General features: G+C 42.0%; 1 long non-coding RNA gene across 1 annotated transcript; it reads left to right on the top strand.

The window, feature by feature from the left end:
• The first annotated feature begins 225 nt into the window (after positions 1 to 225).
• Positions 226 to 25,761, top strand: LOC108895556 (uncharacterized). The gene is made up of 4 exons (XR_001962985.2): positions 226 to 636; positions 4,635 to 4,695; positions 23,268 to 23,317; positions 25,633 to 25,761. It is a non-coding gene; the product is annotated as an uncharacterized LOC108895556 (long non-coding RNA).
• Positions 25,762 to 25,973: the final 212 nt, after the last annotated feature.

Below are 25,973 nucleotides of genomic sequence, written 5' to 3' on the forward strand. Positions count from 1 at the left end.
GGTGCATGTTGTTTTTGCTCTGATGGGATAAATAAAACTGTGAGGACGTCATTTGGGCCAAACTATTAATAAGAATGTCATCTCGGTCTCCCCCCACCCCACCCCACCCATCCCCCTTCCCTCCCCTCTGAACCCCATTACTCTTTTGGACACTTGCCCAATAGTGTCCGCATGGCAGCTGAACGCATGCGCAGCGGCGCGGTCTCCAGTAATGAAGTTGAGTCCAATGCCTGCGAACTGCCTGGTGCTCAAACTTGGACGCGAACCGAAAATAATGGTGTGCCCCGCACAAGTGAGCGGTCCGGTCACCGAGACCGAGTCCCGGGACTTGCGCTTGAGTTTGTAAATTAGTTTCATCGAGTCTGAATAACTCCTCGGGCTTGTGTGTGTGTGTGTGTGTGTGTGTGTGTAAGTGCGCGCGCGCGCGCGCGTGTGTGTTTTTCTGAGGGGGGGGGGGGGAGTCTCGCTGGTAATGGCCAGCAGTGGCTGAAGTGTTTTGATCCAGTCAGTGACAGCCTGCAAACAGCAGGGAGAGCTGTGCGGCGACCACACTGCATTTGATTATGAGAGCCTCCAAGAAGTGAAGGAAATCTGGGAGCTGATTTCTCGCCGGGACGAAAAATAATTTCGACGCAGGTATGCTCACTTTTTGTTTCTCTGTTTTCAGACAGTCACAGATCTGTGGTTTTTACTCTGTCAAACAGCAGGTCAGTGACTGTTTGGGAGGCTGAAGTGACGGGATGTTAACTCGGTAGCTGTCATAGTTTCTGACTTTGATTCAGCCTGATTCATTCAATGAATTTTCAGAAATAATTATCAAAACGCATATTTATTTAAAATACGCTTTTATATGACAAGATTTCTTTTCTGACTGAATTAGAAACGGTTTAATTTTCACAGTTGACAACAATAATAATATCATGAATTTCTTTATGTGAACTGTTGTTGTCAGGCAGCTACATACACACTGATAAATCAAAGGAGATAATATTTGTGTCTGTCAGTTTGGGATTGAGTCTAAACTTCATCCTCGGCAGGTTTAAAACCGCTTAAATTGATTTTATCCAGTTATTTATTTTCAGGTAAAGATTTTACCTTTTACAAATTGGTATTAACTGTAAATGAATATGAAATTAATCAGCCCCATTCATGTAAAATTGTTGTTACATTTTTTTTTTTTTTACTAAGAAAAAAATGATAAAAATGACATGATGAAAATAAAATTGGCTTTAATCTGATAATTATTTGTCGTCTGAGGATCTTTGAGGTGCAGGTCAGTGTCATTTCTACATCCTTTTTTTAAATCCAGATTTCATCAGTGGACTCATGGAGGATTTTAGTCTCCTCAGCCTCCATCCCTTCGGCGTGTCCACGGTTTTTTCCTCCCCATCTCTCCTCTCATCCCACGTGGAGTTTGTGTTTATATTTGATATGTAGGGAAATAGGAATCTTATACCACGGGCCGGGGCCTGACTCTCAGGGCTTGAATGGCCCCTGGCTATTGGCCTGCCCCTAACAACATGACAAGTTACGCGCCGACTCAGAATCTGATAGGGGCCTACTGCGCCGTGATCCATACAGATTAGATTTCACATTAAGGACTCATACTTAACCAACGCGCATTAATGCGCAAGAGTTGGGAGGACAGGATTTGGTCCGTGGAGATTTGGGGGGAAAAGATAAATTCTTGCGTACACACAGTCTGAAAATAAATTCATATCCCGGCCTTTTTATTTATTTATTTTTTAAATTGAATACACTCACACTGGAAACTGCTCTTAATTTGAAAATGTGCTGTAGCTAAGGAAAATATTACATCGGCCTGGCGTTTACTGTCTTATAAAAATATATACTCAAGTGTTTGGAAAGGCAATATCAGTTTATGTGGGGCATTTTAAGCCAATAAATTCTACCTCTTTATATCGTATCTATTTCACATTTTATTTTTGTTCCTTTTTGTCATTTAGTAATTTTATTTTACTCCTGCAGGATAATGATCTAAAATACTGTATTTTATTAACCCCAATATAATACTAAAAAACAGTTGCTTGGAATTTGGCCTTGAAGCTTAGAGAGGTGCAAAATGACGTTTTTATTAAAATTTAATTTATCATTGTGAGCCAGTAATTAAGAAAAACCTTTACGTTCTCACGTGGAAATTTCTCTTAATCGTTTTTGTCTATAGGTCTCACTCTTTACAGTTTTTGTTGTGGTCCACATGAGACATTTTTTTATTTTTGTTATTATTATTATGGTTACGCACAGTTATTCTCACGAATAAAGTGTGTGTGCGTCCTCAGTATAGCTGCTGGAAATATTAACTGTGGCCCAGTTAAACCCAGAGTTACAGATATAAGTAAGAGGAAGTGCCTGCATCTTAAATGTTAACAATAAAGACATTTGGGAAGATCATTCCATAACAGTGACATCTAAAAAAATCGATTTATGTGTTTAAAAAAAAGATTGCTAAGTCAGTTCAATATGTGACTTTTCACTGCAGCCTCTCCAGCCAGCAGTCGAGTCTGCGGTTTGTCCCACATTCTCCCCTCTTCGGCTTTTATAGCGTGAAATTACCGCAGTGTAGCTGTGCAGTCCACTTTCCTCTTCTTCTTCTTCTTCTTCTTCTCCTCCTCCTCCTCCTCCTCCTCCGCCGTCCCATATGTGTTTCTTATGTCGCTGTCAATAGCCATAGTGAGAAATATAATTCTCTCTTCTGGGACGCTGAAGGAAATGGCAGGCATTATTGATTCCCTGCGCAGTGTCAGGTAACCGCTGGGTGGTTTTCAGGGCCACGCGGGGCAGTCATGTGTAGTAGGGGTACAACACACAATAAGTGGGCAAACTAGTTGGTTATCATCAGTTCACAAAACGTAAGCATTTTTAAATGCATCAGATGTCAGATATTTATTTTTTAACGTCCTAAGCTAATCTGAAATAATCTTACACTCCCTATGAGTGTCACACACACTGTATCTTTAACACTTTGATGTCCCAAAAGTCAGACAAACCCTTCACCACTCATGAAAATGATGGGTGAACTTCAGTTTATGTGTGTTCGTGGCCCACTGCATCCCTGCTAAACAAGACTAAGTCATGTAGGGGAGAGTGAAAGGCAACCAGATGTAAGAAGGCTGATTCTGCCCTCCACAAAGGTGAGAGAGAGAGAGGGGGGGGTCAGGGAGGCTTGGGCACAAATCAATTCACCTGAGAGACGCATTATTGTCTTTGGTTTCAGGCGAGGAGGAGCTGAATGCTATGAAAAATTAAAAGGATGCCAGTTAGTTTAAAGGATCGAGCCAGAAAACTCCACGGTGCACGAGCACATGCACGCACACACACACACACACACACACACGCACACACACACACACACACACACACACACATATATATTGAACTAACTGAAAAAAGTCATATATGTCATACATCCTCCCCTAGTTTAATGTGTGCTTGTTAGTGTCCCTCATGTTAATTTAAAATGCTGATCAGCCTTCATAGAAGAGAAAACAGTCCATTTATCCCTTATGTGTCTTTACTGTGAATACAACATGCATATACACACACTTTTCACACACTGGTTTGTGTGATATATGCTGTTGTGTAGTAGACCTTTATTCACTTAGCCAACCGCAAAGCCTTGATTACATTGTGCAGAACGCACGGCATTTGCAGCCTGTTCCCTCAAAGTGCAGGTGCAGGAGAATAAGTTGAAGTGAAATAGAGCAGTTGCATAAAAATGTGTTTTATTCGTGGGGAAGACTAGCTGGAAATGGTTCAGCGGCACTCCTTACCACACTTGGTGGGAACCACAGATCTAATGACAGGGAAGGACTTTTGTGTTTGCATGCAAGTGCGTGTCTTTGCAAACCACTCTTTTGTTCAACTGTCAAACTTTTCTGACGGCCTTTGCACGATACAGCAGAGAGGAGCCATTTTGTGCTGTTCTGTTGGGTTGATGGCATTGTTTTCCATTGTTTCCAGCTGGGCCTTTTGTTGCAACGTCATTCTCTGTATGACAGAAACAAGGAGGAAAAGAAAGAAAGAAAAGACAATGTGAATTCTGTCTTCGTTTTTTCTGATCGCAGCATCTTATCTCACTCGAAGCTGTAGACGATCACCTCGGCCTCTCCATCACTCCAGACTCCTGCACCAACCTGTCTCCTGTCTAGTATTAATAGGGTCACTCACTGTCTTCGTGAGCTAGCTAGCCACTGTGTCTGTGGTCCAGAGCCAGCCAAGCAGCCGTATCATTTACACTTCTCCATTTTCATTGTTGATATTTACTTCTGCAATTATCTCTCCGCTTCACCCTCGGCTGAAGATGATATGCCGAAGTTAACGCTGCTGCTTCCCTCCTTCAGTCTCCTGTTGCTCACACATAAACACGCTGACAGAAGGCCTGACCGACAGATGCACAAAGGCATGAAAAAAAGGAGGGAAATTAATACAGTATGATGGGTGGTTTTGTCCAAAATGTGATTAAATTTTGGTGGTCAGACCCACAAGACCCACCGCAAAACAGTTAGTGCAGGTGATCATTCACCATTAAACCTGTGCACAGGTGAATAATAAAAAGGTGACTTCTTTTTCTATCCACTGACCCACTTTTTATTTTCTCTTTTTCGCCCCTCAAGTGTGCAGTGGATCACAACCAAAGAAGCCATGGAGGCCTCACAGGACCTCAACGAACAGATGGTGAGTTAAGGGCTACTGTATGCATGTAAGTGTGTGTGAGTGTGTGGGTGGGTGTGTGGGTGGTTGAGTATACCTTTTATCGGCCACACAAGCCTGAGCATGGGTGCAATGGAGAGATGCGTGTATGCCCCTGTGTGTGTGTGTGTGTGTGTGTGTGTGCGCGCGCTAACACACAGCAGATGTGGTTCAGTGAGGGTACAGTAACCATATGGCAGCAGTCAGAGTGAATGAGACTTGGACATAGACATCAATTTAGGAGCCGTGTGTGTGCATGTGTGTATAAGTGTCCACAGGAGAGCGTAGAGAGGTGCACGTAATTCCACTTAATTCATAATCTTTTAAATTGCTGATCAACTAAATTTTAAAAAGTTGGGACTTATTTTTTTGCTGTTTCTGTAGACCTCTGTGACACACTTAGGCGCGCGCGCACACACACACAAACACACACAGCCCTGAGGGTTTGTTAGTGTCTCAGCACAGCAGGCCGTCTCTGCGTCACGTCAGCACAGCGTCCCAGTTCTGCTTGTTTAAAGATCAGGCCGTATTGTTGGGAAAATGATTTTGGCGGCGAGCGAGGTCCACTCGCATTTCAAAGTCGTTAGTCAGCCACCAGAACAGGTGTAATTTCATCTCCTCCTCCTCCTCCTCCATCAAGCCTGGTTCTCTCTCTCCCTCTCACCCCCACCCCCCCACCTTCCCTCTGACCTGCCAGCCTCGACAGTAATAATAGCACGAAGTGGGACAGAGCACATGAAGTATGTTGTTTTTCTCCCACTTTTTGTGTTGTTCTGTCAGACTCGCCCTGGGTTAGGTTACGGGCTGACCCCAGTGGAGCACTGTCACTCACACGTACTGTACTGCACATGAACACAACAACACAAACACACAGAGAATTACCAAGAAAGAAAGGAGGAAAGAGAGGAGCATCCATCTTGTCTTGCTGACATCCAAATATCAAATATTGATGTCCATATTCCACAATTACTTCACCTGCTTTAAATAGGGCAGTGATATCATTTATAATGTGAATTTGAGCTGCGGCTTCAAAGACATTGATTAATTGTTCAGGTTGGAAATGAGACCTCAGAGCAAGGGCAGAGATTTTAATCATACCTCACAAACCTATAAGCTTTTAGAGCTGAGGTTTGTGAGTTCTGCAAACGTGTCATCTTTCCTGTTTTTTTGCAGGAAATATTGAAGTTTGCTACGTAAAACTGATGCTCAGTTAATTCAATTTGATTTGCTGTTGTAGATTTATTTGTGATTCAGTGTTTAGTATCAATGATTTGGTGAAATTTTAGGTTTTATATACAGTTTATAACTGACACAAAATTTCCAATTTATTAGGTACACTTAGCTAAAATCAATACAGTCTAATTCAAGAGCCCTGCATTAATGAACGATGTAATTTGTGATTTTTTTTTTTTTTTTTGGTTGCTAAAAATGCTCTGTTGCATTATACTTAAATGTGTTTCCAATGTTTAGTCAACCTTCACTGATAGCAATGGGGAGGACATAATTGTGTGTAAAGTGTATAAGAGAATAAAATCAGTAAAGTGAAAATGTTTCCCAACTGCAACTAATGATTATTTCCATTATAGATTAATCTTATAGCCTAGAAAATGGCAAAAAAATGTTGTTGGGAAAAAAGAGAAAAATAAAAAAGCCTATCACACTGTCCCAAAGCCCAAGTTGACACATTGAAGTGTCTTGTTTTGTCCAACCAAAAATCAAAAACCCAAAGGTATTTAGTTTAATAGTATATGAGATGAAGAAATCTCAATGAGAAGCTAAAAACAAGTAACAACTGGCATCTCTGATGAAAAATGACTAAAAAGGATGAATCCTATCAGAATAGTTGTTAGTTATCTTTCTGTGGAGCCTGTGCAGGCAATCAATAACAAAAACTAAGATGATATTCGTGTCATACAAGAATATCAGTGTTGTGCATTGTAAATAAAATGTGCTTTTCTGCTCAGTTTCAAGTTTTGTTAAATGACTTTTTGGCTGAAACTGTATTTGCAGTTTTGTATTGCAGTTATACTCTCACTCTGATTACATCTGAACCTCAAATTATCAAATGACAGCTTTCTCAAGTTTGATTTAACTTCAATTGAGAATGAAGTTTTAATTTGTAAATTGATTCAGTAATTGCAATTCATTTCCTTTGACTGTTTCCCTCTTGTTTAATATTTAAACTGAAAGTGGCTAATTCTTTCCCCACGCTGCTTCATTGAAATAGTCCTGTCTCGGGTGACTAAGAAAACAGCGTGGACCTCACACACAAAGTTTCGGGGAGTTGTCTGTTGATACCTGATACCCCCACCACCCTTCCCTCTACCCTTTAAAGTCCACCCGTCCCTTACTTCCTCCACCCCGCCCTTTTCCCACCACATCCATCGCTCGTCATCTGGGTTATGGTCAGGCGTCCTCTCTGGCCGCCTGCTTGCCGAAGGCCAGCCTGCCGTCTGGGGTCCTCAGGGAGCGCTTGAAGGAGCCCGAGGCAGGGCCAGCAGTGGTTAGCCCCGTAATGCTACTTTTAGCTTGTTTAAGTGTCTCACTCCACCTGTTGTCACATACTTGTTTAGCTTTGGGGAAAAGGTGATAACTGTTTTTTTCTTTAATGTAGCTCTGTGAGACAACGATTAGAAGACAATGCTGTTTGGATCAAATGTTTTATTACGAGTGTAGTGGAATCATTAGCATCAGTTTGTATAAGCATAAGCAGATAGACCAGCATGAGTCCTTGGGTATACACAGTCATGAACACACACAAACTCCACACACAGTCCCTCAATGACTCTTGATCCGACAGAGCCCTGATTGAAGTCTCCAGTCTGTTGGCTAACGGAGGAAGCACTGAGAGACGAGGGGGGAACGGTGGTGTTTGTTGACCCCAGGGAGCCTTGCAGGATTTAAACGTATGACCACGGGAAGAAAAAAGTGCGAGAGATGGAGGAGGGGGGCGAGGATGAAAAAAGAGGGGAAAAAAGGTTCTTTTAGCCATAGCCTTTTCCTCTGGTGCGCTGGGAGAGGCCCCGAGTATGGCAGCTGTCCCAGTCTGTGTGTGTGTGTGACAGAAAGAGAGAGAGAGAGAGACCGAGTTAGAGGAGGAAAGGGGTCAGGTTGCACCCCTCTTTCACCCCTACAACCCCATACAGACACATTCACACAAAGTTACATGCAGCAGCAGTAGCTAAATACGAGCACGGCCCAACCCTGATTGCCAAGATTGCATTGGCGTCATAGACAGTCGTTTCAAAATCTGCCCGGCGACAAGGCATGTGGACAGATCACACAGGAGTGTGGAGTGTAACAGCTACCCCCTGGCATCCCTCTAGTAGGCTGGCATCCTAGTTGTGGCACCGAGGTGCACTTCAATTTCAGCTTAGTGTACAGTGATTCTTGCAAGATTTATGTTTAGCTGACAGCTGAGTGCTGCTGAGAGTTTCTGTCGTTCAGACTTTTAGTCACCTCCGTCTAAGCTGTGCTGAGGGAAGAACAAATTTGGGACACTTAATAATTTCATGAAATAAAACTTATTGTTCTTGATTTCATTATGGTTATTTACTGTGGGAAAGGAGGAGATGAAGTCAAGCAGACAAGCAGACAAAAAAGGAAATGTGGAGAGTTCAAAAAATGCCATATCCCCCCAGGTTTTTACATTACTGTTTTTTTAATCTTTCTCTGGCATACTTAAAGTAGCGTAATCTCCACAGACAGCTGTTCACACAAATCTCAGACTGTTTATATGTTCTGAACTTACTAATGGTATTTGTAGTGATTGATTAAGTTATGATGAGTGGCTTGGAAATGCACCAAAATCAATAAAAAGTATATAAAGTTTGTCCGGTTGCTGTCTGCTCAGTTCCTTCGGAGCTGATGCTGACAGGACAGTTGTTTCTGGGGATGGAGACAGCCGAATGGAGGTTTGAGTTGGTGTTGACTGAATGGATAGAATTCCTCAATAACTCTTAAACGCCACGCACATCTTGCTTTCAGCTTGTCAGTTTAGCCTGGCATAAAGACTGGAAGCAGGGGGAAGCTAGCTTGGTTCTGTCCAAAGGTAACAAATCCACCTACCAGCACGTCTAAAGCTCAGCAACTAACATATTTCATCTTGTTTCTTAGTCCATAGAAATACCAAAGTGTAAAAATGACAAGTTGTGGTTTTATACTGACAGACTATTTCTTGGCGGGAGGTTGTGACTTAATCAATAAGCTGTAGAGGTGGTAGGCTGATATAGTTACTTTTGGATGGAACCCAGCTATAGGTTTCCTACTGTTTCTGTTAGGTTCATCCACACAGTGAGCTGGTTCTTCTCAGAAATGAGGTTTGGAACATTGGAGAAATCAGCCAAAGTGAATACCTTAGATAAAATCCTACTATCATGTGAAAAACGGAATAAGAACTTCTAGAGCCTTTGTTTTGACATTACTTTTATTTAAGATGCATGAAATAGCCAAAACGTCTGTTTTTCACCAAAAACCTATTCAGTTCTAGTCTTGTTTCAGATAATTTATATCTCATATATAAGAGAGTTGAGTGAAAGTCTGGGCGGCCAGGGAAAGCCAGCTAGGTGTGAGGTCAGCAGGTCACAGACGGCCTGTGAAACAATCAAAGTCTGACAGAGTCGAAGCCCCCAAACAGACTGGAGAATCCATCTAGAAACCCAGAGCAACCCGGCGTGGGCTTTCTAGAGGAACGCACCAGACAGGAAACCACATGATATGTGTGCTTGTGTGTCTGTGTGAGAGTACACTGTATGTGTGTGTAGGTGTTTCTCTGTTATACACATATACTTTCTGTGGTGTGGGAAGGCTGAGGTCATCTGAGTGGAGACTGTCTCATATTGTGACCATGCTTGTTTAATGGAAGTCAATCAAGGCACAATATTTCATGCCAAGATTCCCCACTTTATTGATTATTGAAGAGTTTTCAAGGAAAATCACATTATTGCCAGATGTTACATTTCTCTCCACTGAACATTTTAACATGATGGAAGTTGATTCTTAAAGAAACTGCACCAGTAATGACGCTGAATTCAAACTCTTCCAAAAATTACATTACATGGACAGAAGTCCATGGTAAAGTAGTAAAACATTTTACTTCCCAGCAACTTCCATAAATAGAGACCTTGATAGCACAGCCCACCTTTTGTTCGCTCTGGTCTGTTCATCTGCCATTGGTTACAAAAAAAGGAGCATATTTCCTCATTTTGCTGGGAAGGAAATGAAATTGCAACAATTGTGCTTTGGTTACGGAGGAACCTGCCTGCCCTGCCTGCCGCGAGAACTTCCTCTGCTGCTCTGCTGGGAGATTGGATTTCTCTCTCTGCAGCGTAGAATCAGAGAGGTAGCAGAGGGGTCGCCGAGGCCAGATGGGCTGTGACCTGGGTCTCTGTACTGACAGACTTAATACTACATTCTAGAGCTGCAACTAATTTTTCGATTTCATATATTGTATATTTTCTTATTCCTTTGAAGTCCTTGGCTATAGACTGTTGTGTTCTTGTGACCAATGTGTTTAGTGCCTGGCTGCAAACTAAATTAATTTTCCTCTGGATAACAGTTACTCACCCAGGTGACATCCTTAGATTTCTTGTTTTGTCTGTGCATCAGTCCAAAACCCAAAGATATTTAATTAGCAATTATTAAAAAAAAAAAAAGCATGAAAAAACAGAAAAGCAAGTCTTCTAGTTAGTGGATCTGGAACCAGCGAATGTTTGGCATTTGTGCTTGATAAATGAACAATGGATAATTGAAGGATTATCAGAATTGTTGATCAACTAAGTGATTAATTGACAAATTGTTTAAGCAGTATACATGACATGCATCTTCCAGGTAACTGACCTGGTTGAATTCCTCCGAATGCTTTGTCACTACCTGGTGTCACTTTTTAACCTTTTACCACCTCCTGTTCGACCTGTGAGATACTAGCTCTATCTAGGACGTTCACACACTGCTAATACTACTACAAAAACGTAATGTTTTAATAGATTGGACTCTTCGTCCTTTCAGTTGTTAAATCAGTCTAGGTGTAATGCACAGCAGATCATTAAATTAAAACCATAAAAATATTTGTCTTTCTATCTTTAAAGCAGGAGTCCAAGTATAAGGAATCATTGAAAACTTTATGTCTTGCAAATTCTTTGCAAGGGTCGTTTAATGATCTTAAACAGTCCATTTGTTCTAATTAAAGCAGACCACCCCCAAGAGGGGGGTGGGTGTTTAAGAGTTAATGTTATTCAAATTAATGAAGCACCAATCCGATTCACCTTATTAAGAGGATAAGGTCAGTTATATTCACTGAGTCATAATGGCCTGCTGACTCAGTTCTTTAGCACCCCAGCAGTCTCTGGCCTCATGTTACATTACATAAAACAAGACTTTAAAGTTGTGAATAAAAGAGCATTGGTATCAGCCTGGTACTCAGCATCAGGAGGAACAGCCTCACTCCCAAATTGTCACAAATGGACACTTGGTCAGGACCCCTTGGGATGGCTCTTTAATGCCCTGGGTACCTCAGAAGTGTCATTTTTCAGCATACAGGGTAGTCTTATAGACTTCCAATGTTCTCTGCTGTGTCAAAAGTTGATGCATGGGTCAAGCAGACCGCAGCCTGTTGTCTGCTGACGTACATGGGCCGAAAGCGCATTATGGTTTTGAAGTCCCAGTGAACTTTTTCTTTATTAAACCACACCACAGTCTTTCCCTAACCTTAACCGAGTGCCGTGAGTGCCTGAACATAACCATAAAAAAGTTTAATAATGCTGAAGTATACCCTGCATGTTGAAAAAGGACACAAAGAGGTATGCAGTGCATTAAAATGTATAGTATCCTATAGCATGCTTTCCATTATCACTGAGACCATGTCAGTTTTGTGTTTCTATTTTCAGTTTGTGCTAGATTTATTTACTGATCTTGTTACAACTTCCTGAGGAAGCACCTTTGTCCATGTGACTGTGTTTGAACTGGATCTAACCAGCTGCTGATGTCGACGCATCTTACTCTCCCTGTCCTTGATTTCTCTCTATCTGCCTGTCCGTTCCGTACCTCTGTCTTTCTGTCTGTCCCACCTTCTCTTTCTATCCTCTGGCCTGCCCGCCTCCTCGTCTCTCCCTCTGTGTCTCCGGCTAGAGTGATGATTCAGGGCCTATTGTGAAGTCAGCAATCCGATACAGAGCCAGCCCGAGAGCGGGGGGCGGTGGACGGTGGAGAGGGGGAGGGAAGGAGAGAGAGAGAGAGAGAGGTGGGGGGGTGAGAAACAGAAGGGATTATGAGTTTTCTCATAGCCAGGTCCATGCTGTCTGGAGCCTAGGGCACTTTGGCACCCTTACCTGTCCTCTGCTTTACCTGTTGCTCTCATTCTCTAATTTGGCCTGTGGTCTCTCCCTCTTTGTCTTCCTTTATCTTTATCTTTCTCACACCCCCGAGCTCTCTACTGTCCCTTTTTTGGGACTTTCTGCCCTTCTCTCTTTTCTTTTTCACACTTACGTACATCCTCCTCTCCTTCAATCTGCCTCCCTTCTTCGCAGACATATGGTATTGTGAGTGATTTTATTAGGAAGATGATATGAAGTGTTTCGAGGCCTGGTATGATGGAACAGCTTGTGACTTCTGAGACACTCAACTCCTGTTCGCTCTCCTCGGCATGCTGGGCAGCAGTAACTCCTAATAATCGGCTGCATATCAGATCTGAGAGCAGATGGCATGTGTGTGTGTGAGAGCATACCTATCTGTCTGCTGAATGTCCATCCGTGTGTCTTTTTTTTTTTTAAAAGGATATCTACCTTATGTCGTACCCCTCACATGCACACGCTGTGATGTCATGAGCAGCATTATTTAACAGGCAGCTGGGAGGCCATTCATCATTTAATTAAAAGCGTCTGAAAGGGATCTGAGGCCTAATGAGATTAGCTTTAATTATTGATGCTGCTGCTGCTGCCACAGACACGCACTTACACACACAGGCTCACAAACACACGCACACACACTCCAGCTATGACCACCCTGGGCACTTAGACACTTAGACAGAATTAGACTCACACATAACACTTGCATGTGCACTTTTTGCTTTTCAGTTCTTCGCTGTCTTACCTGACCTTTTTCCTGGTGTACACACACACACACACACACACATCACACCACACACACGCATCTCATTGATTTCACTGTGGGATGTGGAGTTGCTCAGGGTGTGGGTTGGTGCATTCAGAGGGGGAAAGGCTGCGTTATGGGGATTGAGCGGAGGGTGTGGGGGTTTGCGGTAGCTGCGGTCGGTTTTAGGGACGGGAGAAGGGTGAAGAGGGTGGGGGGGTGGTGTTGTGTTTCTTCAGGTCTTGCACAGCAGCAGTGAGGAGCTCGTACTGTTCCAGGCCACTCGCTCTACTCTCCATTTCATCAAGTTGATTTCTGCCACAAAAACATGGAGTTGATATACAGTAAAGATGTATTTCAAAAACATTCTAAATGTCACTTAACCCTTTAACATCCTTTTCTCCCCTTTAATTTCCCCTTAAATGTATCCTTAAAATTCATCACACTCCATTAATTCCTTGTTTTGTAGTAAAATCAGTAACATGTGACGCTGTAAAAGTGGAATTTTGTCCAGAGAGTGTAGCACCAAGCTAATAGTAGATGTGTGGGACAGTGGCTCACCACTGACACCATGTAGGTAGACTGTTCAGAACTTTAATACCCATGCTCGGCTCTGTTCCTTTTACGGAGAAGCTTTTACTTTCCTTTTTTTTCTAAAGTTTGTTGCGTTGGCAGATGATAACGTCACAGCCCAGAAAAGGCATCTGTTAAAACTGAGCTAAATTTGGCTGAAAATTATATCCTTCACTCACCCTTTATTTCCCCTTAAGTAGCTTTGAGGTGTCAGTCGCTAGAACTTCAATTAAAGTTCTGCTGATCTGACCTCTGCTTGGCTTCACAGCATGAGCGTGTAATGACCAATCTGTGAGCTGCTGCTTGTTGTACTAAAGATTCTTCTTCTGAGTTTCTAAATCAAGCCTTCAATTAAATTACTATTGTTAACAAACAGGCATAAGTTAAGAGAATTAGGACATATGTGTAATATTATATCCTATAGGCTATACCGTGACAACCTCTACCTTGGTTACTAATCTGTGCTCGTGCTATGACTCATACACATCGTGTAGCCTGGAGCTGGGCGTCATGTATTGACCCATGTATTGAGTCATTCAGATCAATTATTAAAGGCTGCTGAAGTTAATTGATTAATCATTTTGTCCATATAAAAGTGTTAACGATTAGTTATTTCAACCGTACACTCACCACACCACTCTGCAGTTATCAGTCCCTCTTTCTTTCTATTGATGTCTATTGTATTTTTAGATATTTCATGTTGAGCTGTGTGTTCTTTAGTGTTTCTGTGCCACTGAGTAGCGTGAGGGCCGGAGCGCTTATGTGTGTGTGTGCGTGTGTGTGTGGTTGGTCAGCCGTGGACTGGTTTAGGTTTCTCCCAGTTGTTTTTTTAATCACTCTCATCAGATTAGCTGAGCAGGGGCAGTCGAGGCCAAACGCTTCACAATTAACAGCGCAGAACCGGCCCACGCACACACATACATACACACACACACATCCATCAGTGACTTTTCATTTGTCTCCGCCGACTAAAGCTGCATTAAATCATGTCTGTGATTCCCTCACTCTCCGAGACAATGAGGAGCCAATTTAAATGACAGATATGAAGACCACCAGGACGGCCAGTGGGATGGAGAGCAGCCTTAGTTACTGTTCTCCTCTACTGCTCCTCCTCCCCCAAACGTGTAGTCACAATAAGTCAATTAAATAAAAATTTTGCTGGGAATTTTAAAATTAGTGAGTTTAATTAACCACCCTTGAACCATTCCCTTAATTTTAAAGATTACCCTAAACCCATCAGGAATTACTTGCTAGCTTATAATTCAAATAATAATTCAACTCCATGCCTTGTCATCAGAAGAAATGCGTCATTTAATAAAAAACACGACTCTGTAAAAGTGACATTTTTAGCCAGGAGGCATAGCACCAAGCTAGCAAGAGCTATGCAGGGTAGCATCGGCAAGTCCCTATGCTAAGCTAGGCTAACTAGCTGCTGGCTGTAGCTTCATATCTATATATCTACCGATCATATAGACATCAGTGTGGTATCAAACTTTTGAAATTGAAACGGGGATTTAAGAATGATTTCGGAGGGTAAAACTGATTTCATAGGACAGGTCATTGGGAAGTTAACATTTTTTCTCTCCTTGATGATGTAGTTTAAACATATAAGGACAGGATCTGGACAGATTTCTTGGCAAAATACTAAATGGCAAATCCTTTGCATATATGACATATACACAAGTGTGGTATCACAGCAGTTATGATGCCTTTTCTAAATGCCCCATATTTGTCTGGATGCAGGGTAGAAGCTCAGTCTTGGCCCCCATGTCATTTCTTCTTCTGCCTCATGTTAAAGGAAGAATTTAACAGAATGGGAAATAGGCTTACTGATTTTTATTACAAGAGTTTCATGAGAAGACTGATTCCACTCTCATTTCTGTATGTTAGAAGTAACGCTACAGGCAGAAGATTGCTACCTTAGCTTGGCATAAATGCTGGAAACAGGGAAAACTTGGCTCTCAGTGAAGGTTAAAAGAGAAAGAAAGAAAGAAAACTTCCCCCACCAGAACCACTAAAGTTCCTTACAGATTATAAAAAGCTTGTTTAATCTGTGCAAATACCTAAATGTAAAAATGACAGTTTGTGGTTTTGAGAGGGAATATATGCCAGACTCTTCTTCTTTCTTTGTCTTGAATCGCGCAACATCTCAGTGCTACATAGCTTGGAGCGACCATGCTGCATGTTGTTCTCTCATTTCTCAGATCATTCGTATTGTCTTGGGGGTTCAACGAAGAGGCCAACGTCTAGTTTTAGCTCTGTTTTTGTCTTTTTTTTTTCTCTCTCTCTCTCTCTCCCTGGGCGAAGGTTCAAAGACATGTGATACTCGAGGTGCAGAAACTGCGTGTGAACATACTTTCATTTCTGTGTCCCTCAAATTGTGAGCAACGCCAGTCAGCTCTTGGCAGTTTCATGTGAGCATAGGCAGGTAGAGAGAGGTACCTAGTCAGACATAGAGAGAGAGATGTTTTTGGAGAGTACCTTTTCACCCAAACACCTCCTCCTCCTCCACCTCCTCCCTGCTCCACAGACTCACCCTGTTCTTCCCTTTCACTCCCTCATTTCTTTTTTTCTTTTATAGCTTCCTACTACACCTGAAAAAGGGGCATTTTTGGAGGTATAAAGAGAGGGATAGTTTTACACCTCCCCAGGCTGGGGGAACTGGGGGGCGGGTGGAGAAGAGTGGTGGAAGGGAGGGAGGAGGCTCGGCACAATGTATTTTACATGAAAGGAAGGGGATTGAGTTACCACACCGATAACCACTCATACAAATGGGGAGAGCAGAGAGCTTTGAGCAGGGGACAGGTAAACGGGTGAGACTTGGTGTGTGTGTGTGTGTGTGTGTGTGTGTGAGAGAGAGAGAGAGAGAGAGAGAGAGAGAATATGTGGAGGATAGATAGAGATGGAGGACATGTTTGTGTGGTGAGTAACATCCTTCATGAGTGTGTTTTGTGGTCGACACACACCAGCCAATGTCAGGATGATCATGTTGCACAGGTGTGTGTGTGCGTGTGTATGTACCTGTGTGAGGAACTTTTAAAAATAATTTCTCCTCATGAACCCTGTTGGGAGAGAGAGACACAGCTAAAGCATAGCAGAAAAGGCATCTGTTAAAACTGAGCTAAATTTGGCTGAAAATTATATCCTTCACTCACCCTTTCTTTCCCCTTAAGTAGCTTTAAGGTGTCAGTCGCTAGAACTTCAAGTAAAGTTCTGCTGATCTGACCTCTGCTTGGCCTCACAGCATGAGTGTGTTCCTCACTTTTGTAGGTTTTCTTTAAGTTAAAAATATTAAAGGAACAATTCAATATTTTTTGGAATTTGCCGTTTTGCATTCTTCCTAAAAGTTAGGTGAGAAGATTGATACCACACTCATGTCTATACAATAGACAGATATGCAGATATGAAGCTACAGCCAGCAGCTAGTTAATTTAGCTTAGCATTATGAGGAAGGAGGAGGAAACAGCTAGCCTGGCTTTGGTAAAATCACAACTTTTTGTTTTTACACTTTGATTTTTGCACAAATTAAACTATAATGTGTTAAATTAGTGAGCTTTAGAGATACTGGTGTTTGTATTTGAAGCTTCATATTTTTTTAAACAGACATGCCAGTGGTATTGATCCTCTCATCTCTCGGACAGAAAGCGATAAAGTTGCCAAAATGCCAAAATGTTAAACTACCCCTTCAAAGTCATATTTGATTAGTTGCTTAAATTTCAGAAATGTAGATGTAAAATGATTAAAAATGCTTGTAATAACTACAATAAAATAAATCCCCCCTAAAATCTCAAACCTCAAAATAAATGAAAAGAACCAAGAAGAACAAGACAAATGAGATACAAAGAATCAGAGTCTGTCTCTGCCTGTCTTAAAGTCTGCTGAGGGGAAGATAAAGTGCTGTTGTTCCACTTGAAGAACAAAGTTGTTCTCGAGGGCCTCTTAAAGGGAGCGAGGCACCTCTGTCAGACACTTTTAAAACACTCCTAAAGTCAACAAAAACCAAAGCCAGGTCCTGTCATTTAGCTGTCTAATATACTACCTGTTTCCTTTGCTCAGTTCACTGCTCTGATGTGCCCATGCCACACTACTGTGTCTTTTTTTTTTTTTCTTTTTTTGTATTTCATCAGGCGTGTTTTGGGACACCTCCCCTGCTCCCTTCTCCACTTGCTGTGAAAATATTTCATCAGGGATGTATTTGGACGACCCCCTCCCGATGGGGTCCTGCCTGGCTAATAATAAAGTGCTTGAGTTGTCAAGCGCTTTGGCAACACCCTAATCTGTTCTGACAGCTAGTCCTCCACATACACTCAGCGCACACACACACACATACACATATAGGAACAGATATTCACACTGATGTATGTGCACAGGTCCACAGACAGTCTATCAATCAAGGTGTTTATTGAGGGTTTGGGGGATAAATGCTGTGGGACAGGGCTGCATGCTGTCACCATGGTGATGGAGCTAAAGGTGGCTGGTTCACAGTTGGAGACAGTGGCCCTGTTCCAAATTGGTCTCCAGGCCTGTGTTCATCTGGCACCCTTCTCAGCTGTTTTCTGTTGCCTTGTACATGTACATTAACATTCAAACTGCTCTGCATGTTGTTAAAGGGTCAGTTCACCCAAATTAAAATTCCCACCTAATTATAGTGGTATCTATTGCAGATATGTCTGGATTTATTTGCCAACTGAGTTTTGAGATCTTGGCCATAAAGTATAGGACCACAACCCCTATAAGATGGAGGTGCTATTCCATCTGTGAACAATGCATAACAATACAAAAAAGTAGCCTTGTGTTAATTCTGTTAAGACACATTATGACATTTAAGATGCAGTACAAAAATGAATAGGTAATTCATGTTTTTTTCATCTTTGCTGACTCGTATTTGCTTTTACACATACTAAACATGAGTAACTTTTAGTCCAACTGACACATGGACCAAATTTAAATCAGCACAATCGGTGCCACAGCCATTTAACAGTACAAAGACAATCAAGCTGAACCAAAAACACCAGAGAGATGCTTAAAAACGATACTAACTAAGATCAGCAGAGTTTACCACCACTTGCGGTAGAAGCAGAATTTTTTGAGCTTCAAAACTTAGTTAGATAAATGGCATTTTTTATCATTTGAATGCACTGACTCTTTAAATTTTTATTAGTGGGGTGAGGTTTTGTTGAAAGAGAAGAGTCAGAATTGCTGTGCTGGCCTGGTTTAAAAATGTGTGTGATCATTTCACACATGGTGTGTGTGTGTGTGTGTGTGTTTGGGCGTGTACCTCCCCTGACAACACCTTGACGACGATAGTGAAAGAGTGCCATCTTCAGACCGAGGCAGCTGGGAGATTTATGTGTGTTTGTATGTGTATGTGTGTGTTTGTGCATGAGTCCACCTTGTTGATGTTGTACCTCCTGAACCCCCACCCACCAATCCCTCCGGCTCAGCTACACTTCACATATGACACACACGTGCAGCCCGTGTGGTTCCAATTTACACAGATTGGGTGTGTGTGTGTGTGTGCACTCAGGTGTGAGTCTCTGTGCGGTGTGGTGACACAGGGGAGGATGTGTGTGTGCGTGTGTCTTGGGGGGGGGGGGTCAGTTGCATAGTGTGAAGTTTATGGTCCAGCCTGTACTTTCTACTGCACAGCAAGACATTGACATCACATCCTCACCACGTCTCCATTTACCGTTGGTGGAAGTAATCAGGCGAGAGCTGCCATCAGCAAGATTTGAGTCGTACACACAAATGTTTTTTGATTTTCGGGGCTCTTACTTGTTTGAGTTATGTTTTACGTTTGAAATTCTTCATCATATTATTTTCATATACAGGCTGTAATTGCAATGTGGAATCTACATTATCCATCTGTGTCTCTATTACGAATGGACTTGCACAAAAAAAGCTACATCTGCTACATTTAAAAAGCTCTTTGGTTTTAAATGTAAGCTTGAGTGAGTCTGTAGTGAGTGACAGCTGAGAAGGAGAGAGAGAGAGAGAGAGAGAGAGAGAGAGAGAGAGAGAGAGAGACGGGAGGAGGAGGAGGAGGAGAAGAGAAAAAGAGGGGGAGGAGGCAGACGAGGAGGGAAGCAGGACGAGTGAAATGCTCCCCATTACTGGAGGAAGACAGGAGCTGTGTGTGGATTGACCTTAGAGACAGAGCGATAGAGAGAGAGGAAGAGGGGAGTGTAGTTTATATTCAGTCTCCTTTTCTTACCCGCTGTGTGTTTGTTCAGAGGGAAACAGAAAGAAAGACACAAAGAGAAAGAGAGAGAAAGGAAAAAAGAATGCATTTTCTCCTTTAGAGCAAGAGCAAGAAAAACGTGGCACCTGGAGTACAAAGTGAGAGGCAGGTAGACAGAGACGAGCTGAAGTGTATCTGTGTTGGAGGAGTGTACGAGTGTGTTTCTGTTTGCGCGTGTGTGTGTGTGTGTGTGTGTGAGAGAGAGAGAGAGAGAGAGAGAGAGAGAAAGACAGCAACAAGCCTGTGTCTGAAGGGAGGCTGGTGGATCGTACAGCTCTGTAATGCTTTGTGGAAGTATAGGACTGCTAACTGACCTGATTACACCCTGAGGTAAGAACGGATCTTTAACTCTGTGTGTGTGTGTGTGTGTGTGTGTGTGTGTGTGTAAGTATGTTTTATTCCCAAACTCATTCTACAGTTTTATTTTTAAATTGTCTGTTGTAGTGTTCTCTGCACTACTAGTGCATTTAATATTCTACTTTTCTTGTCACATGTCTGACAGACTAAATGCTTCTGTATGTAAAAGAAAGATGAATATTACTATTTAATATTTGACATAACATTAATTTGGATGATTTGGTTCAATATTTAAAGCACTTGTAAAAAAAAATGAGGTTAATAGGTCATAGTGACAGCACTGTAGTTGCTGCCAGGTACTATTCACATTAATTTAAGTAAAATTAATTCACAATATAACTGTGTTTCAAAACAACGCAAACACAGCAGTTTTTTTTAATTGTTCTCTAAATTTATCTGGATATAGGTTTTACAGTTGATTAAATAAATTATCATTATGAGATATTCTTAGATATTTATGGGAAGGTATCTCATTCATTTGTTGTGTTTTTCCCACAATTAAGAAAATTAATTAAAAATTTCACAATTCATGTCAGTGCTCAAGTATTTTACATTATGGCAGTTTTTTGAGAAGTGGAAAAACTGCCTCTATTGTAGAGAGATTATTTTGGAAAAAAAAAAAAAACGTGTCAAACTTGTAGAACTGATTTTCTTAAAGCCTTCATATGTCAATTGTGTATGTGTCTCAGTGTGTGTGTGACTGTGAGTGTGTGCAACTCTATGCATGGTATCGGATGTCCCGTTGCAGATGGGTTGGGCTATGACCAGAAACACATAGCGCTATTCTTCTTTCTGTCTCCCTCTCTTCCCCCCTTTCTCTTCCTGTGCAGGGTTTTCGCAGTTTGCCAGAAACAATAGCACAAACGTTGATGCATCTCCTGTGTCAAATTTTATATTCTTGAGTGAGCTCATTAAAAGGGGAAAAAAGGAGAAACAAAACTAGGACCAGAATTAGGACTGCCTCTGCTTATTTCTGACTCACACCTAATGTTTCTTATTACTGCCTTTTAGGATCACATTATTATTACAACCATTAGATAATGAATATCATTAGCAAGTAACAACACAAACATAGCAGTATGTAATTCCCTTAAATAAATCATTGTTATTAGCGCTAATTACCTTGGGTACCTGTATTTATCCCTCAGGGAGTCCCTGAGTTGGGCCGGTTGTGTTCTAGCCCGGTCACCCGGCCAACCAGGTCAAAGGTCACCTATTTAAGTGGCTCAGGTGACACAAATGGGTACTTTAGGCATTGTGGCCAGTAAGAGTGTGCTTGTAGGCCCTTGGTTTTGTTGTTAAAGATTAAATAGTGCATGTTTTACTGCAAGATATGGAAAGAGGAAGAATGACGCTGAGTGTCTTAACGCAGGACTTCCTCTTTTCTAGTAATCTAACTGGAATAGTGAGCGCTTGGATTTTTGTTGCTTCATAATTGCATGACAGGTTTTTATTATTAGTACAGTTTTAATGGGCCTCAATAGGATCATTAACATGACGTGTGCCGGATGTAGTAAAAGTATTTTTTAATGAAATTTAAGTCGAAAAAGTTTTAGCACATGACAAAAAAATGTTTGAGATAATTTGTGTGTGTTAAAGAGAAATGACAAAAAATGTTTAAGTTGGAAAAACTGTGAAATTAAAAAAGTATATACAGACATTTTTGAAAATGTGGAACAAGTATTTCTGAAAAAGAAAAGTGGTGAGACACAGAGAGGTGAGACACTCAGAGAGGTCGAGAGCGAGGGAAAGTGTGCAACGGATGAAGCACGGTGATAAAAGCTTTTCAGGATCAAAGCCTGCGTGTGCTTGTGTTTTCACAGATCATGTTGAGACAGAAACAGCCCAGCTTGTGTGTTTCTATGTCTGTGTGTGTGTGCGCACATGCGGGCCTGTGTGTAGCCTACACCCACGTTTGTATGTGGCCCTGAGTGTGCGTTACATGTGGATTGCAGTTTCTCACGGCCATGCTGTTGATGTCGTGACTGACAGCCTTGTTAAATTTCGGTAAAGCATGAAACCTGACATGAAAGTGGCTTGTGTGTGACTGTGTGTGTGTGTGTAAAGTGATCCATACGAGGGCACCGACTAACCTTTGAACCCTGTCTTAAACAGCTAAGTGCTGCTTCTTATTCGCTCTCAGCAGGATCCTCTAATCAGAACCATAACATCACAATGCAGTCTTCTACACAGACATACACACACACACACACACACAGAAATGTCCTAGTTTCTACATACCTGGAGTTTAGCGTCTGCTTGGCCAAGCACTTTCTCAGCATACTTACCTGTGATTGCGATAATGTGTAAATGACTTGAATATATGCTGCCTGGGTGAATTGGGCCGTGAGCGTGTGTTTGTGTGTGTGTGTTTGGCACCCCGCGCGTGCCCTACACCTCGACAGTGTGTTGACACAGTGATTATAGGGCAGCTGGTACACATTGGCCCTGACTCCGCCCTGCATTTACTGTTCTAATTAGTTCCTGTTCCAAATAAGAGAGAGGAATTTTAATAGAGAACCGCTGGTCTGCCGTCTAGCTCCGCATACCCTCACACGCAGCAACACATATAAAAACCAGCCCTGTGTACGAGTGCGGCGAATGCGAGCGTAGTGGAGGCGCTGAGGCTAAAGCATGTTTTCTCAATTCTTCTTTTTTTTTTTTCAAACTTCAGTGATTAAGGAAAAGCTCCAGCGCACAGTGATTGACACAACCAAATGTCTCGCTTACCCCCCAAAGTCAAGGCTCGATATGATGCCTATGGTGACCTTTTAAAGGGTGAAGAGTGAGCTCTGTGACCTAACATGACCCCGCCATGACCTTTCAACTCTTTAAGGGTTGAGGAAGGGGCTCGAGCTTGGGGTGGAGCAGGGTCACAGGTGAACAAGGGAAAGTTAATATCTGTCATTTAGGCGCCAGTTAGCACTTGCATCACGATGGTGGCTACAGCTACACACACACTCTTGATTTATTACTCTCTCTGCATCATAGTTACATTTAAGAATCAGAAACTTTAAAGTCAGATGCCACATTTTCTGTTCCCTTTCAGGTCATTTAAAATCAGATTAGAGTTTTTAATTTTCTCTTCCTGTCCTGGAAGTGTTTAATTTATTCTGTTGTTATTCACAACAGCTCAGGATGTAAATATAATTTGTCATAAATTTGTCATAAACGCTGGTTTATGAGGCCAGTTTATGACACACTAAACACTGGTTCTTATGAACTGTATGTAATGTGTGTGGTGGTGGTGGTGTGTGTGTTTGTGTTTAGTAACATTTCTTCTCCTCTGGTTTCTCTGCAGGTGAAGAAGTCACACAGTGAATCTCATGTTCCAGACCCTTCGGACGCCAGGTACGCTCATCTGTTTGTATAATATGACAAACAATATCAAGTTTTTCAGAACTTTCTGTGTGAGTGTGTTGGAGCACAGTTATGTGTGTGTGTGTGTGTGTGTGTGTGTGTGTTAGTTCTCCGTTCATGGTGCAGAGAGGTGAGGTTTCACTGCAGTTGCGAGCTGTGATGAGGTCATCAACACTTTCCCAAGACCTCAGTGCCCGTAACACAACACACACACACTCGCACTCTCACAGAGGAAAACATATACTGATCCAAACCTAAGGACAAGAAGAGAGAGCATGCAACATAGACAGTAATTCATTTCTATTAATTATTTCCAGCTGAATGGGTTAGCTGAGCAACAGAAAAATAATCTTCAGCTATTTTGGTATGTTTCAAGAAAAAATAGTAAAATTAAAAAAAAACAAAAAAAACACCAATGTTCTCTGGTTCCAGCTCCTCACAGCTGTACTGATATTGCAGTCATATATCACTGTAAAATTGAACATGTTTGGGTTTTGGAGTTAAGGTTGGAGAAAAAACAAAACATTTAAAGACGTCACCTTGGGAAGTTGAGAAGGGTGTTTTTTTCACCATTTCATGTACTAAAAACTTAATCGAAAAATTAAAAGCAGATTAATTAGTAGCGACTGTAATCTTTAGTTACAGGCGTAGACGTTGCAACAAGCAGCATATTTTTTCAATGACCAGACATAATGTGAAAACCAGAAAAGGAGTTTATGAAACACCAACTCCTGGCATCGCCTCCCGAGAGGAGCGAAACAGAGCAAAGAGGAGAGGGAAAAAAAACGGACAAGGAGGGAAGGCAGAATCATTTCCTGCTGTTGAGAGACAAAAGAAAAGGATGGATGAAGAGTGTCGGAGCACGAGAGAGAGAGAAAGTGAAAAAGCACTGTAATCTGTGAAAGTTCTTAACTTTTACTGCCATGTATAGAAGGGATATTTCAGGCTTTTGTTTGAAGTTAGTGCTTGGCTCAGTATCTCACACACAATAAAGCGCTGTTGATGTTAAAACAGTGATCAGTGTTTGTAGTTCAAAATGCACAGGAGGGCAGAATGAATGTTTAGCTGTAAATAGAAAAAAAAAGAGTTGACAGCGGGAGTTGATTTAGAGTGTTTATCTTTCATTCGTTCTCTCTTTTGCACCCTTTAGCTGCATCTTCCTTGTCCGCTGAAAGCTAAATGTTTATACCTGTCAGTCTGACTGTGGGTTGCCAGTCATGTGTGGCGATGCTATCTGCCCATAGCATTGAGATGGACTGCTTCCAGACTTCCACACAGATGTGCGCACACACACACACACACACATACACGCACTGTATGTACACACAGAGTGGTAGACCAGCAGCCCGCATTTGTTTAATTCTCCCTCCATCTCTGTCATTTCTCACTTTGATGTCTCAACAAAGAGCACAAGTGTGACCAACCTGCGGGCAGCATGAGTCAGGGCTCACACACGTACACACACACGTTCATACAAAGTATTGTCCACGCACACACTGACTCAACATTAAACTATGTCTTTCATCGAAAGAACATGCCAGTGTGTTGGGGTTTGTGGCAGCAGGTGATGAAGAGTCATGAGCGAGTGTTTTATGTTGCTTTGCTTACAGCTCGGCATGTATGAAAATGTATTAAAAACAATTACACCTCTCCCTGGCCTTGGAAGAGTCGTTGCTGCCACGGTAACAGCTTACAGGGATCCAAATAAACAATAAACCTGTATGAAAGGCCAGGCTACTACTCCACTGTAAATATGCACCTTCATTCTGTTCATGTCTCTATTTACTTCCACTTCAAACCGTCCACACACACACACACAACACAGACACACACACACACACTCTCACTTTACCATTACCACCTCGTGTGCTGGGTTTGTTCCAGTCATGCATGTGGAACACATTGTAAAACTAAAGCATGCTGGCAGGCTGTGGGTTTGTATTGGAGCCCAGACGTGTGCACACACACACACAACAAACACACACATATATATACACACACACACACTATAAAAGAGCCAGCAGGCCCGCAGACCAATGTCTAGCACCCCTGAACACATGCTCATGTAAGCTAACTGGTACGGAGAAGCATGAACTTTATGACTCTGTGTGTATGTCAGTGTGTGTGTGATCCCTATGTGGATATACAGCATGTCACTCAACGTGTTTCACTGAGATCCTAACGTAATATATAGAGGTGGGACATTCCCAGCTGTGTGAGCGTATTGCTGTTGATCTGTTATCCATTCAAAAATCGCAGTTCATCTAATTTTCTCCCCTCCTTCTCCCTCCTCCCCCCTCCTGTAGGTCTATGGAAATGCAGGACCTAGCCAGTCCTCATAACCGCGTGGGAGGTGGAGATTCGACAGGCTCCAAGCTAGACAAGAACAACCTTGGCAGTCCCTCCATCACCACCAATGGAACAGGAGGTGAGAAGGCAGAACACATTTGGTGCTGCAGTAATGAATGGGCAGTTGTGTCTGTGGCAGGTAGCCAGACAAAATATGTATAAAAATCTTTACATGAAAATTTGAAGTGGTCTTAGAGGAGCTATGTGTGGGCTATTTGTTGGCTAAGAAATATGTATATAACTGTCCCCTCAAACCCAAAACTTTTTTTAAAAAACTGATTAAACTACTTAAACTAGC

The sequence above is a fragment of the Lates calcarifer genome, unplaced genomic scaffold (assembly GCF_001640805.2).
Source record: "Lates calcarifer isolate ASB-BC8 unplaced genomic scaffold, TLL_Latcal_v3 _unitig_4022_quiver_1647, whole genome shotgun sequence".
Lineage (NCBI taxonomy): Eukaryota > Metazoa > Chordata > Actinopteri > Centropomidae > Lates > Lates calcarifer.